A 14503-nucleotide genomic window follows, 5' to 3' on the forward strand; every position below is an offset into this window, starting at 1 on the left:
ATACAGAAAATCTGCAGCAAATTACAATACCTGTAAATAAGATTTTAAATCCTCAGCATGTCAATTTTTATTACAGGTCTGCTACAAATGTACAGAGGATTTCCCCAACTGACTTTAATGGAGAAGTGGAAATCTGCAATTAATCCTCACTGTTGTGAGTGGTGAAAAACAGATCTGCAGAAAAATTTACAAATGTAAATTTGAACAGACATTCTGAAACCTGTCCTCTGTGGAAGTACCTTATGGCCAGTAGAATTTTGTGACGTTATTTAATTTTATGCACACTTTTTCAGCCGTAATTGCGGAATTCCGTAATCATGAAATTGTAATGCAAAATGATGCTAACCAAATGGTTGACTTCTCTTTTTATCTGCCACTGTCACTAAAAGATAATGAGCAACAGAGTAGAGTGTGCATCATCAAGATGGCCGTGAATCTATGCCTCACGGCACTTCCGGGTATACTCAGGAGGCAGCACATGCTCATTAGGACATAAAACAGAGTGAGGAGGGATAATATGTATATTTTTGACCTGGACCGAGTGCTGAACGAACAGCGGTGACAATAACATGCCTGTGCACCAAGCTGCTAGCTAGCATAATCACAAAAAAGTATAACGGAGCATCGGATCTGCTTGTGGTAGGCATCAATTTAATCAGTGTCACCCGCACTACCAGCCAGTACCACTGGTTAGTGCTGGTGATACTAGTGACAGTTTTCCTTACAGAGGTACTCCACCCCTAGATGGCTGTCACGCCCCCTCCCATAGACTTGAGGGGACGGGGCGTGACGTCACACGGGAGCGGACTTCCGTTCCGGTGGTCAGGACCCAGACCCTCCAGCGCTTCCGGAGCAGAAACAGGTGGGTGCAGCATGCTATATTGCGGGGGTCCCCAGCGGCGGGACCCCCGCGATCAGACATCTTATCCCCTATCCTATGGATAGGGGATAAGATGTCTAGGGGTGGAGTACCCCCTTTAAGGTGGAGAATGCCCCAAAAGGCAGGGACAGAGGTCTGATTGAGCTCAGGGCCGCACTTATCCCTGCCGACATTACATTAGAGCTGTTGATGTAGACAACATTACCTTACAAGTGTATACAATAGATTCAGTTTTTGTCACTAGAGGTACCCATACAAGTTAATGAAAATAGATGATTTCAACAAAAACAATCATTTTTCAGGTGGAATTTAAAAACAAATGATTGTTTTAGCTGATAAATTACATAATGTTGTACAGGAAGAAGGCTGTTTTTGCCAAAGATCTTTTTTTACAAGAAATAATTTTTTGTCCATGGGACCATGACCAATCTATAGTATAAAACATTCCCAGAAAGATTTACTGTTGTTATTGATCACTATTATATATATAGGGATTCAAATGTATATGACACCACAATAGTGCACACCCAAATATAATACAAATGCTTTATTTACATGAAAATAACTAAGGATATAGAAAACAGTTAAAAAGCTCAAAAGAGCTCTAAAGAGCATGGTTATCATAATTTCACTCCGTTATATTTTAAGTGTATGATGTAATAAAGGTAAACGTTTACAATACTAGCCCACAGTGGACTGGGACTTAGTGATCCTTGGGCCCTATAGAAAAATACTGTAACTCTGTGTGAATTTACATTTCCCTTCCTGGGTTTGGAGTGTGATATGACCACAATTGTAGGATTTTGATTCTCTGGAAATCTGAAAAATTATTATTTTATTATCACTTTTTTTTAACCACATAAGGATAATGAAAATAAAACTGTGTAGAAAACTCGAGGTTATAGACATTTCATGAGCTTGAAGCTAGAATGAAACCCAATGCCATTATAAACCAGCAATGAGAACCCCCATGCTTACCACATGAATCAGTTGGAGTTGCCTAAATGTTTTGTGAATAAAGATGACATGTACCCAGGACCAGAAAATGTGAGAAATTGTGTAAGAACAATTAACATTAATAAAACATTGTTAGTTCCATTTTCTATAGGTTTAAGTTTTATGATTAACTTTCGTAAGGTTACAGTAATGGTTTTGGGTGAAGAAAGTTTTGGATTCTCCACTCATGAAGCTTTATGACATTGACATACTGTAAGAGCTCTGGGGTATAGCGATATACAGGTTAATGGCCACTGACAAAGGGCTTTACAAAGGGTATAATTAAAAACTGCCTGACAATTAAACTGTTTAAGTTGACCATAACAACCAATCAGAGCTCAGCTTTCATTTAAACAGAGTAGTTTAAGATATGTAAACAGAGCTTGATTGGTTGTTATGGGCAACAAAGAAAGTTTTACTATTATAACAAAGTATGTCAAAATTTACAGCATTGTGGTAAACAAGATGATTTACCGTAATAAAAGAGCTTTGCCATCCACAGAAAAAACATGAAGAACGTCTCATAGCAATTCTTTCTTCAGAAAAAAAAGAATACAGTTTATCTATTGGTATATTGGACAGTAGCCCATTTTCACCTTAAGGACCAGAGCATTTTTTTGCACATCTGACCACTGTCACTTTAAATGGTCACTCTCATTAAAACAAATTTTTGCTATTGCACTCCTTTTGGTAAATAAAAAATATTTCTAATATACTTTGTTTTTTAAAAAAAAAAGAAGTTTTTCTACGTTTTAATTGTGCTTAAAAAAAAAGCTCAAGAGCACATTTTCCCCCATCTCATACACAGACTTAGGACCAAAGTCCGAACACAGGAAGTGCAGCCTGGAGTGCTGAGGGGGGGGGGGGGGGTCCAGCCTCATCCAATCATAGCTCCTCTCACACTTAACTGCCATATGCTGTTGGTTGGACACTCCCCCTCAGCACTCCAGGCTGCACTTCCTGTGTTTGGGCTTCGGTCCAAAGTCTGTGTATAAGTTGGGGGAAAATGTGCTCTTGAGGTTTTTTTAAACACAAGTAAAACATAGAAAACTTCATTTTTTTTAAAATAAAGTACATTATTATTTACCATAAGGAGTGCAATAGCAAATATTAGTTTTAATGGGAGTTACAATTTAAGCATTAATAACTCTGGGATGCTTCTACTTATGAATTTGATTCCGAGATTGTTTTTTCGTGACATATTCTACTTTAACATAGTGGAAAATTTTCGCCAATACTTGCATCATTTCTTTGTGAAAAATTCCCAAATTTCATAAAAAATTTGAACATTTAGCATTTTTCTAACTTTGAAGCTCTATGCTTGTAAGGAAAATACACATACCAAATACATTATATATTGATTCCCATATACAATATGTGTATTTTATATTTGCATCATAAAGTTGACATGTTTTTACTTTTGGAGGATATCAGAGGGCTTAAAAGTTCAGCAGCAATTTTCCAATTTTGCACAAAATTTTCAAAATCGGAATTTTTCAGGGATCAGTTCAGTTTTGAAGTGGATTTGAAGGGCCTTCATTTTAGAAATACCCCACAAATGACCCCATTATAAAAACTGCATCCCTCAAAGTATTTAAAATGACATTCAGTAAGTGTGTTAACCCTTTAGGGGTTTCACAGGAATAGCAGCAAAGTGAAGGAGAAAATTCAAAATCTTCATTTTTTACACTCGCATGTTCTTGTAGACCCAGTTTTTAAATTTTTACAAGGGGTGAAAGGAGATAGATCCCCCCAAAATTTGTAACCCAATTTCTCTTGAGTAAGAAAATACCTCATATGTGTATGTAAAGTGTCCGGCGGGCGCAGTAGAGGGCTCAGAAGGGAAGGAACGACAAAGGATTTTGGAGAATGTGTTTTTCTGAAATGGTTTTTCGGGGTCATGTCACATTTAGGAACCCCTATGGTGCCAGAACAGCAAAAAACCCCACATGGCATACTATTTTGCAAACTACACCCCTCACGGAACATAACAAGGGGTCCGCTGAGCCTTAACACCCCACAGGTGTTTGACGACTTTTCGTTAAAGTTGGATGTGTAAATAAATTAATTTTTTTTTCACTAAAATGCTGGTTTTCCCTCAAATTTAAAATTTTTACAAGGGGTAATAGGAGAAAATGCCCCCCAAAATTTGTAACCCCATCTCTTCTGAGTATGGAAATACCCTATGTGTGGACGTCAAGTGCACTGCGGGCACACTACAATGCTCAGAAGAGAAGGAGTCACATTTGGCTTTTGGAAAGCAAATTTTGCTGAAATGGTTTTTGAGGGTCATGTTGCATTTAGGAAGCCTCTATGGTGCCAGAACAGCAAAAAAAAAAAAAACAACACATGGCATACTATTTTGCAAACTACACCCCTCAAGGAACGTAACAAGGGGAACAGTGAGCCTTAACCCCACACAGGTGTTTGATGACTTTAGATGTGTAAATGATTTTTATTTTTTTACTAAAATGCTGGGTTTTTCCCCAAATTTTACATATTTACAAGGAGTAATAGGAGAAATGACCCCCAAAATTTGTAACCCCATCTCTTCTGAGTATGGAAATACCCCATGTGTGGACGTCAAGTGCACTGCGGACGCACTACAATGAAGAAAAGAGAAGTAGTCACATTTGCAAATTTTGCTGAAATGGGGGGGGGGGGATGCATGTTGCATTTAGGAAGCCCTATGGTGCCAGAACAGCAAAAAAAAAAAAAAAAAACACATGGCATACTATCTTGGAAACTACATACCTCAAGGAATGTAACAAGCTGTACAGTGAACCTTAACACCCCACAAGTGTTTGATAAATGTTCATTAAAGTTTGATGTGAAAAGGAAAAATTAGATTTTTTACACTAAAATGCTGGGGTTACCCTAAATTTTTCATTTTCACAAGTGGTAACAGGAGAAAATGTCACCGTAAATTTGTAAATACATTTCTTTGGAGTAAGGACATACCTCATATTAGGACGTAAACAGCTCTGCGGGTGCACACCGGTCTCAGAAGAGCAGGAGCGCAGTCAGGGGCTTTGAGCTTCTACATAGCTGTCTATGGAGCCAGAACAGTGGGACCCCCCCCCCTCAAGGAGCGTTACATGGGGTAAATTACTAAAATGGTGTACAGTGGGACATAAAATCATAAAACTGGTTATGTTCACAGAATGATGACCCAGAGTATAGCCAAACTAAAAAATATGCCCACCCCAAACCCTATGCTCTGAATTATCATTCTGGGAATGTGATGTGTGTGGTCGTCCCTATTCTGTTGCCTCAAATGCACACCCCGCTCAGGTGGAGAGAGAGCGCTGCGCATTTGAGGCAACATAAAAAAGTCCCCGATGATAGTGACCCATTTTTGGAAAAAAATACCCCCAGAGGTCTTATCCGTTTTTTTGTTTTTTTTTTTTTTTTTAGTTTTTTTTTTATAAAAGAGTTTTTTGGACAATTTAGTGGTTTCTCGGGTTAAAATTTGGAATGTACTCTGGACTTGGTACATTGGGATCAAATTATGGAAAATTAAAAAAGGGAAAATTTAGTACTGCATGGAAGTGAACTCCCTGAAACAGTTTTCAATGCAGAGGCCATGATGATCGGGGCAAGTGTCACATTGAGTGTTGGTGTCCTTCCGTATCCCCCTCTTGTGACACACTCTGCATTTATAACTTCAGTTCCTTGGGAAGTCCGGCCTGCTCTTTCTCGGTTGCCAAAGATCAGGGCCCTTAGGACTTCTTTGAACTGGAGGAATGTCCCTGTGTCGCCAGCGTACTGGGACAGTACAAAAGAGTTGTACATGGCAACCTGTACCAAGTAGACCACAACTTTTTTGTACCATACCCGGGTTTTCCGCATGGCCATGTTTGGCTTGAGGACTTGATCAGAGCGATCAACTCCCCCCATATACCGATTGTATTCCAGAATACAATCAGGCTTGAGGACCATTGTTGTGGTACTTCACACAGGGACAGGTGAGCTGCCATTAGCATGAATTGTGGTCAGCATAAGGACATCCCTCTTGTCCCTATACCTGACCAGCAACAGGTTTTCATGGGTAAGGGCACGGGACTCACTCTTGGGAATAGGTGTCTGAACAAAATTTAGAGGGAGTCCTCTCTGGTTCTTCCACATGGTCCCACAAGCAGACGTGGATCTGGCAGCAAGGGATGTGAACAGAGGGATGCTGGTATAAAACTTGTCCACGTACATGCACACACACGTACACGTACATCCAGCAATGGGTGCACAAGGTCCCAAACGAGTTTCCCGCTAACACCCAGAGTGAGGGTCATTCTGGGGGTTCAATACGGGAATCCCATCCCTCATATACTCTAAACTTGCAAGTGTACCCGGAGGTACTCTCACAAGGTTGTAGAGTTTCACGCTACACCCCGCCCTTAAAACTGATAAGAGACTCATCTACAGAGAACTCCCTGAGGGGTACGTAGGCCTCCCAAAATTTGGCCCCAGAGTGATCTATGACTGGCCTCACTTTGTAAAGCAAAGGCGGGATCACCTCGGGGGCGGGGGGTTTAGGGGACATGCCGCATTATCAGAGTAATGCAGGCATTTCCGAATGGCCTTGGACCGCCTCTGTGCCATGGCCATACTGTAAAGTGGGGTCTGGTAGAGGACGTCCCCGCTCCAGTACTGCCTGAAACTAGTTTTTTTGACCAGGCCAATATGCAGCACGAGGCCCCAAAATGTCCTCATTTTGGCTGCATTAACGGCGTACCATTCATTGGGCCTAGCCAAAAGCAGGGAAGTGTGTATGTGCTTGGTGTTAACTTTATATTAGAAATCACTTTTCAATAAAACTCAATTGAAAAGAAACAAAGAAAGAAATCACACACCGTTATAATAACAAAAAAAAACCGCTGCAGACAAAAAAAAAAGGGGTGGCAAGTCGCAGCACCCTGAACCCCTAATAGGGTCCAGATCACGCTGCAAAATCTGTGGGCGGACCCTTGAAGACCTATAAGGGGGTCGGATAGTTTAAAAAAAAAAGTTTTTTACTTTTAATTTTATTTTTAATTTTTTTACCCCCCTACCTTTCCCTTTACTGTAAACTCACCCTGACTACAGGGGGCTGGAGGCCACTTCATCTGCCCTGAGGGGCACAGATCTTGACAGAGGGGGGGGGGTCTCTGGCTCCTTCTCTCAGCTCTGCCCGCTGACTGAGCGCGGTGGGCGAGCAGAGCGGAGAGAAGGGGACATTAACCCCTCCTCTGCCAGCTGTTATTGGTCGGTCGATCGTCTGACCAATAGCAGCGCTTCTGGGAGGTTGTCGGGATCGCCACCTACCCTCAGCAACAGGAGGTGATTGGCGGTGTATACTACACCGCCGATCACCTTCTAAATCCAGGTCATCAGGTCACACGTGACCTGTATGAACGGAATCGCCGCAGATCGCCGGTGTGAATTCACCGGAGATCTGCTGCAATCGCCGATATGGGGGGGTGGGGGTCTCAGGAGCTCCCTCGGCGTTGTCACGTGATGCCTGCGGAATGATTTCCCGGTCCTCGTCTGGCACGTGGCGGGGACAGAAATTCACACGGGCGTACAGGTACGCCCTTGGTCCTTAAGTACCAGGACATCAAGGCGTACCCGTACAACCATGGTCCTTAAGGGGTTAAGGCTGGTTCCATGCAAGCATAAGGATTCATTCACACCTACTTATAGTGTAGCGTTTATTTGTCCAGAAAAAAAGCCCCAACATTTTTTTCTTTTATCCTCCACATACATGCGTTATTTGTGCCATTTTTTCAAATTACTACAAGTCATGTAATTCTTTTGACCATTTGGTTCAATGATTTCTATTAACGTATGTGAAGCAAAAATACCACAAAAACACACATTCACACATGAATAGGAAGGCTGCAAAAAAAATAGAGCAATCGAGGAAGGATTACCGTTTGTATTGAATGTATGCAGCCTAGCCACAAAATATAGAGGAAGGTTTCCTTTGGAAATGTCCTACTTGATACATTTGAATAGCTGTGGATAATTTAAGTTATATAAATTGGAGAGGGCATTTGGGAAAGAGATCCTATTTAAGGTAGAAAAGAAGGAGAAGGCTTAAGGTATATCTCTTACTGTCAAGTCGAAAACTGCCAAAAGGCGATCCAACAGTGTAAATAGATTTGAGATGGATATTAGAGGTCTAGTGAGGGTTAGTAATTGGTTATCAGCAAATAGATTTGTCTTATTGGATTAAAAAGCTATCTGAACCCCTGTGACATCCTGATTGTCTTGAACACCCCTTTTCTGGACACCCCTATCAAGGGCCACTTTCAGCATGATGGGTATATGATCAGGGGAAATAACGTCATGCCCCCTCCTTTCATGTCTATAGGAGGGGGTGTGATGGCTAGTACGTTGCTTTCACGCCTCCTTCCAAAGACATGAATGGAGGAGGCATGGCGGCTGTAGTCACCAGTCATCCGGCATGGAACAGAGTTCGCTCCATGCACGGATGACTGGGGTGCCATGCCGGAGATCGCAGGGGTCCCAAGCAGCGGGACATCCACAATCAGACATCTTATCCTCTATACTTTGGATAGGGGATAAGATGTTTTTCGGCAGAGTACCCCTTTAAGATAAGCCTCTGATCATAAGTATAAAGTATTAAGTAAGTCTACAAATGGCCAACAAAACACCAAACAAATAGGGCCAAGACACAGTGTCAAATGTTTTTTCTATGTCGAGCCCCAAAAGTGTCAGAGGAGCAGAGGTAACGCTGGCCCAGTGGACCTTCCTTATATTACCTAGTACTTGTCTTCATATGATGAACCCTACTTGGTCATTGGGGACTATTATAGCAAGGGAGTTTAAATGACAAGCTAATATAGAAGAAAATAATTTGGAATCTAGATTTATAAGAGAAATAGGGTGGTTGTTGGAGGATAGTAAAGGATCCTTATGGGGATCAAGGATCACTAAATTTGCTGCATGACGAAATTCGGGGGCATGGGAGAACTACATAGCAATTTGTTGAAAAATTATTTGATATGCAAAGAAAGGATGAGAGCAAATTTTTAAAACCTGGAACCTTGCTTAGCTTCATAGAAGAGATGGACAAAGAGAGTTCCTTTTCACTAATAGGCCTGTTAACCTGTTAAGGACATAGGACGTTCTCTAACGTCCTCACTACCTGGGTTTTAATGCCCAAGGACGTTAGAGAGCGTCCTGTTGTATTTCCGGTCTCTGCCGCGCGCCGGGCAGAGATCGGAACTGGATGCCTGCTGAAATCTTTCAGCAGGGATCCAGGGCAAACGCAGAGGGGGGCCATGTAGGCCCCCCATGTCGGCGATCGCCGCAAATCGCAAGGGAAATCGCCCTTGCGATCTGCGGCGATACCGGGCTGATCGGGTCTCTGGGACCCGACTGCCCGGTAATTTCGCATGATCCCGTCTGTCACAGACAGCCAGGACCCTGCTGAAGTATCGGAGCGAGGTGGCAAGCCTGCCACCTCCTCCGATCCCCTGCGATCCGTCGGTTAACTAACCGACCAATCGCAGGAGGGGGGGGGGGGGGCGGTTACTTCCTCCCGCCCTGCCCGGCCCCTCGAAGTCCGGAGAGGACGGGAGGAAGACCGGAGGACGCGGCGGGGGATGGGGGAGTGCTGGGGACCGGCCCCGGTACTTACCTCGTCCCTGAAGACCCGGATCCCGGCGATGAAGATGGCGGCGGCGGCGACAGGTGAGTAGATCTTCAGCCGCGGTCGGGCCCTTTACAGCAATGCACGTCGCCGTAAAGCGACATGCATTGCTGTAATGGGACCCTGTATACTACAACTCCCAGCATGCCCAGACAGCCCTTGGCGTCTGGGCATGCTGGGAGTTGCAGTTTTGCAACATCTGGAGGTCCACAGTTTGGAGACCACTGTGCCCTTCCAGATGTTGCAAAACTACACATCCTCAGCATGCCCTTACTGTCCAGGCATGCTGGGAGTTGTAGTTCTGTAACATCTGGCCCTTCAGATGTTGCAGAACTACAACTCCCAGCATGCCTGGACAGTTTTGGCATACTGGGAGTTGTAGTTTTGCAACATCTGGAAGGGCACAGATTGGGAACCACTGTATTAGTGGTCTGCAAACTAGTCCTCCAGATGTTGCAAAACTACAACTCCCAGCATGCTAGGAGTTGTAGTTCGGCAACATCTGACTCTAAAGATGTTGCCGAACTACTACTCCCAGCATGCCTGAGAATGCTGGGAGTTGTGGTTTTGCAACAACAGGAGGCACACTGGTTGGGAAACATTGTCTGTTTCCTAACTCAGTGTTTCCCAACCGTGTGCCTCCAGCTATTGCAAAACTATAACTACCAGCATGCACTGATAGACTGTGCATGCTGGGAGTTGTAGTTTTGTAACAGCTGGAGGTCCCCCCCCCCCCCTGTGAATGTACAGGGTACATTCACATGGGCAGGGGGCTTACAGTGAGTATCAGGCTGCAAGTTTGCGATGCAGCAAATTTTGCGCGGCAGCTCAAACTCGCAGCGGGAAAATCGCTGTAATCCCCCGCCCATGTGACTGTACCCTAAAAACACATGTTACCCCATTTCGGAAACTACACCCCTCACGGAATGTAATGAGGGGTGCAGTGAGAATTTACACCTAACTGGTGTCTGACAGATCTTTGGAACAGTGGGCTGTGCAAATAAAAAAATTTTGTACAGCCCACTGTTCCAAAGTTCTGACAGACACCAGTGGGGGGTAAATGCTCATGGTACCCCTTGTTACGTTCCTCAAGGGGTCTAGTTTCCAAAATGGTATGCCATGTTGGGGTTATTTTGCTGTCCTGGCACCATAGGGGCTTCCTAAATGCGACATGCCCCCCCGAGCAAAATTTGCTCTCCAAAAGCCAAATATGACTCCTTCTCTTCTGAGCATTGTAGTTTGCCCGTAGTGCACTTCAGGTCCACTTATGGCGTACCTTCATACTCAGAAGAGATGGGGTTACAAATTTTGGGGGGTATTTTCTGCTATTAACCCTTGCAAAAATGTGAAATTTGGGGGGAAACACACATTTTAGTGAAAAAATATATATATTTTTTTACATATGAAAAAGTCGTGAAACCCCTGTGGGGTATTAAGGCTCACTTTATTCCTTGTTACGTTCCTCAAGGGGTCTAGTTTCCAAAACAGTATGCCATGTGGGGATTTTTTGCTGTTCTGGTACCATAGGGGCTTCCTAAATGCAACATGCCCCCCAAAAACCATTTCAGAAAAACGTACTCTGCAAAATCCCCTTGTCGCTCCTTCGCTTCTGAGCCCTCTACTGCGCCCGCCGAACACTTTTCATAAACATATGAGGTATGTCCTTACTCGAGAGAAATTGGGCTACAAATATAAGTATAAATTTTCTCCTTTTACCCCTTGTAAAAATTCAAAAATTGGGTCTACAAGAACATGCGAGTGTAAAAAATGAAGATGGTGAATTTTCTCCTTCACTTTGCTGCTATTCCTGTGAAACACCTAAAGGGTTAAAACGCTGACTGAATGTCATTTTGAATACTTTGGGGGGTGCAGTTTTTATAATGGGGTCATTTGTGGGGTATTTCTAATATGAAGACCCTGCAAATCCACTTCAAACCTGAACTGGTCCCTGAAAAATAGTGAGTTTGAAAATTTTGTGAAAAATTGGAAAATTGCTGCTTAACTTTGAAGCCCTCTGGTGTCTTCCAAAAGTAAAAACACGTAAATTTTATGATGCAAACATTTTTTTTTTTATTTGGAATATCCATTTTCCTTACAAGCAGAGAGCTTCAAAGTTAGAAAAATGCAAAATTTTCAATTTTTTCAGCAAATTTTGGAATTTTTCACTAAGAAACTATGCAAGTATCGACAAAATTTTACCAATAACATAGAGTAGAATATGTCACGAAAAAACAATCTTGGAATCAGAATGATAGGTAAAAGCATTCCAGAGTTATTAATGCTTAAAGTGACAGTGGTCAGATGTTCCAAAAACGCTCCGGTCCTAAGGTGTAAAATGGCCTGGTCCTTAAGGGGTTAAAGGGGTACTCCACTGCCCCAGTGTTCGGAACATTTTGTTCAGGACGCTTGGAGCGGACGGCAGGGGGGATAGTGACATCATGACCATGCCCCTCATGCGGTGACACCATGCCCCTTCAATGCAAGTCTATGCACAGTAATAGTGCCCTCTTGGTGTCCCCATATATTAGTTATATCCCTCTGTGCCCTATATAGTTTTAAACCCACGTCTATGCCACAATATATTATTAGGCCTTCTCTATGCCCCCATATAGTACTATATAGCACTATGTGTGCCTAGTAGTTAGACCCCCTCTCTACCCCCTCTTAGTAGTTAGACCCAACTCTGTGCCCCTATATAATAGTTTGACCCACCTCTGTGCCCTCTCTATAGTATTAGGACCACCATTGTGCCACATATAGTAGTGAGGTCCTTCTGTGCTCCAATATAGTCCCCTATAGTATAAGTTCCATCACTTTGCCCTTATATAGTATAAGGCCTGTGTCTGTGCCCCAATATAGTATTAGGCTCCCTTTGGCCCACATATAGTAGTTAGGCCTACCTCTGGCACCCATGTAGTATAAGGATTACCTCTGGCCCTCATACCGTATTATGCCCACCATTGTACCTCCACATAATATTAGGCCCCTTCTGTTCCCCTATATAGTAGACAGGCCCTCCATTGTGACTCAAGATAATATAAGGGCCCCCTCTGTACCTCAATATAGTTGATAGACCCTCCCTCTGTGTCTTTATATGGTATTAGGGCCACCTCTGTGCCTTTATATAGTATAGGGCCCCCATAGTGTCCCAGTATAACAGCTAGGCCCATTTTGGCCCCATATAGTAGTAAGGCCCACCTCTGTGCATCCATATAGTATAAGACCCTCTTCTGGCCCCATATGGTATTAGGTCTATAATAAGGCTCCCTATGTGCCCCAATATAGCAGTTAGGCCCACTTTGACCCCCATATAGTAGTTGGTCCCACCTCTGGACCCTATATAGTAGCTAGGCCTACCTCTGCCCCACATTTAGTATTAGGCCCACATGAAAAAAATCTATAAACTCATGTGTCTCTCCGTTCCCACATAGCTCCTCCTGGATCTCCATTACTCTGCAACTCTTCTTCTGTCTGAGCTTCTATTACAGGCAGTATGTTACAGAGACAATGCCTTTGCCAGAAGCTCATTGCTGGCATGACTGGCACAATGCATCCTTTTCTCTACCGTGTGCATCTTAAAGGCAAACACAATTAAAACCTGCGCTCACTCATGGATCCGGGACAGTGTGTCCTGGTTCCAGGGTGGGCCCCAACATCCACTGTGGCATGTGGCCGGGATTAATATGTGGTCACGGCCCTAACATCTACTGGAGGACCAGCCTGGCCCTAATGGTACCACTGCTTAGGAGTTGATATAACAGAGCTGAGTTAGGCTAGTTCACCGTGGCTGGCAAGAAACTCACATGACACTCATCCGCCTCAGTGCACCCCAAATGGGGTATTTTTGGCTATGGTTATCTCCTAAGATTTTAATTTGTAAACATGAATGAAAGTAACACTTCAAAGTGTCAAATTTTGGTTAGGCAAATTCTGTATTTTTACCTATACCTTGTTTTATCATAGATTGTAAGCTCTTCTCGTGTTAATTACGGTACATTGTTCCTATGTCATGTGTATTTTTTTTATATGTGCTCTCAAATGTGAAGTGCTGTGGAATATGTTGGTACTCTATAAATAAAGATTATTACTCTATTTGCTTACTTGCTTCTTTTTACAGCCTCCTGTTCTCATCGGACTGGACATTTATCAAATGCAAAGTTTAAAAAAAAAAGTCACTGTCCCCATTTGGTAACCAAATCCAGCTCCTGATGCTTGGGCATTCACTAAAGCAGCTGAAACATCCACCAAGCTGTGGATGTGCTGTCTCCAGTAGCCAGAGATGAACGGATACAAGCTGTTTAATAGGTCTGCGTCTGGGGACAGTGAAATAGGGAAGAGGAAAGAGAAACAGGATGGGGGAGGTGCCGAGTGCTCTGAATGTGCTGCTTAGGTTATCTCACAACTTATAGTCATCACTTAGTACCTGTTACGCCGAGCGCTCCGGGTCCCCGCTCCTCCCCGGAGCGCTCGCTACACTTCCCTCACTGCAGCGCCCCGGTCGGTTCCACGGACCCGGGGCGCTGCGTTACCACCTCCGGCCGGGATGCGATTCGCGATGCGGGTAGCGCCCGCTCGCGATGCGCACCCCGGCTCCCGTACCTTACTCGCTCCCCGTCAGTTCTGTCCCGGCGCGCGCGGCCCCGCTCCCTAGGGCGCGCGCGCGCCGGGTCTTTGCGATTTAAAGGGCCACTGCACCGCTGATTGGTGCAGTGGTTCCAATTAGTGTTTACACCTGTGCACTTCCCTATATCACCTCACTTCCCCTTCACTCCCTCGCCGGATCTTGTTGCCCTAGTGCCAGTGAAAGCGTTCCTTGTGTGTTCCTTGCCTGTGATTCCAGACCTTCTGCCGTTGCCCCTGACTACGATCCTTGCTGCCTGCCCCGACCTTCTGCTACGTCCGACCTTGCTTCTGTCTACTCCCTTGTACCGCGCCTATCTCCAGCAGCCAGAGAGGTTGAGCCGTTGCTA

Source organism: Hyla sarda, chromosome 5 (assembly GCF_029499605.1).
Source record: "Hyla sarda isolate aHylSar1 chromosome 5, aHylSar1.hap1, whole genome shotgun sequence".
In the NCBI taxonomy this organism is placed as follows: Eukaryota; Metazoa; Chordata; class Amphibia; order Anura; family Hylidae; genus Hyla; species Hyla sarda.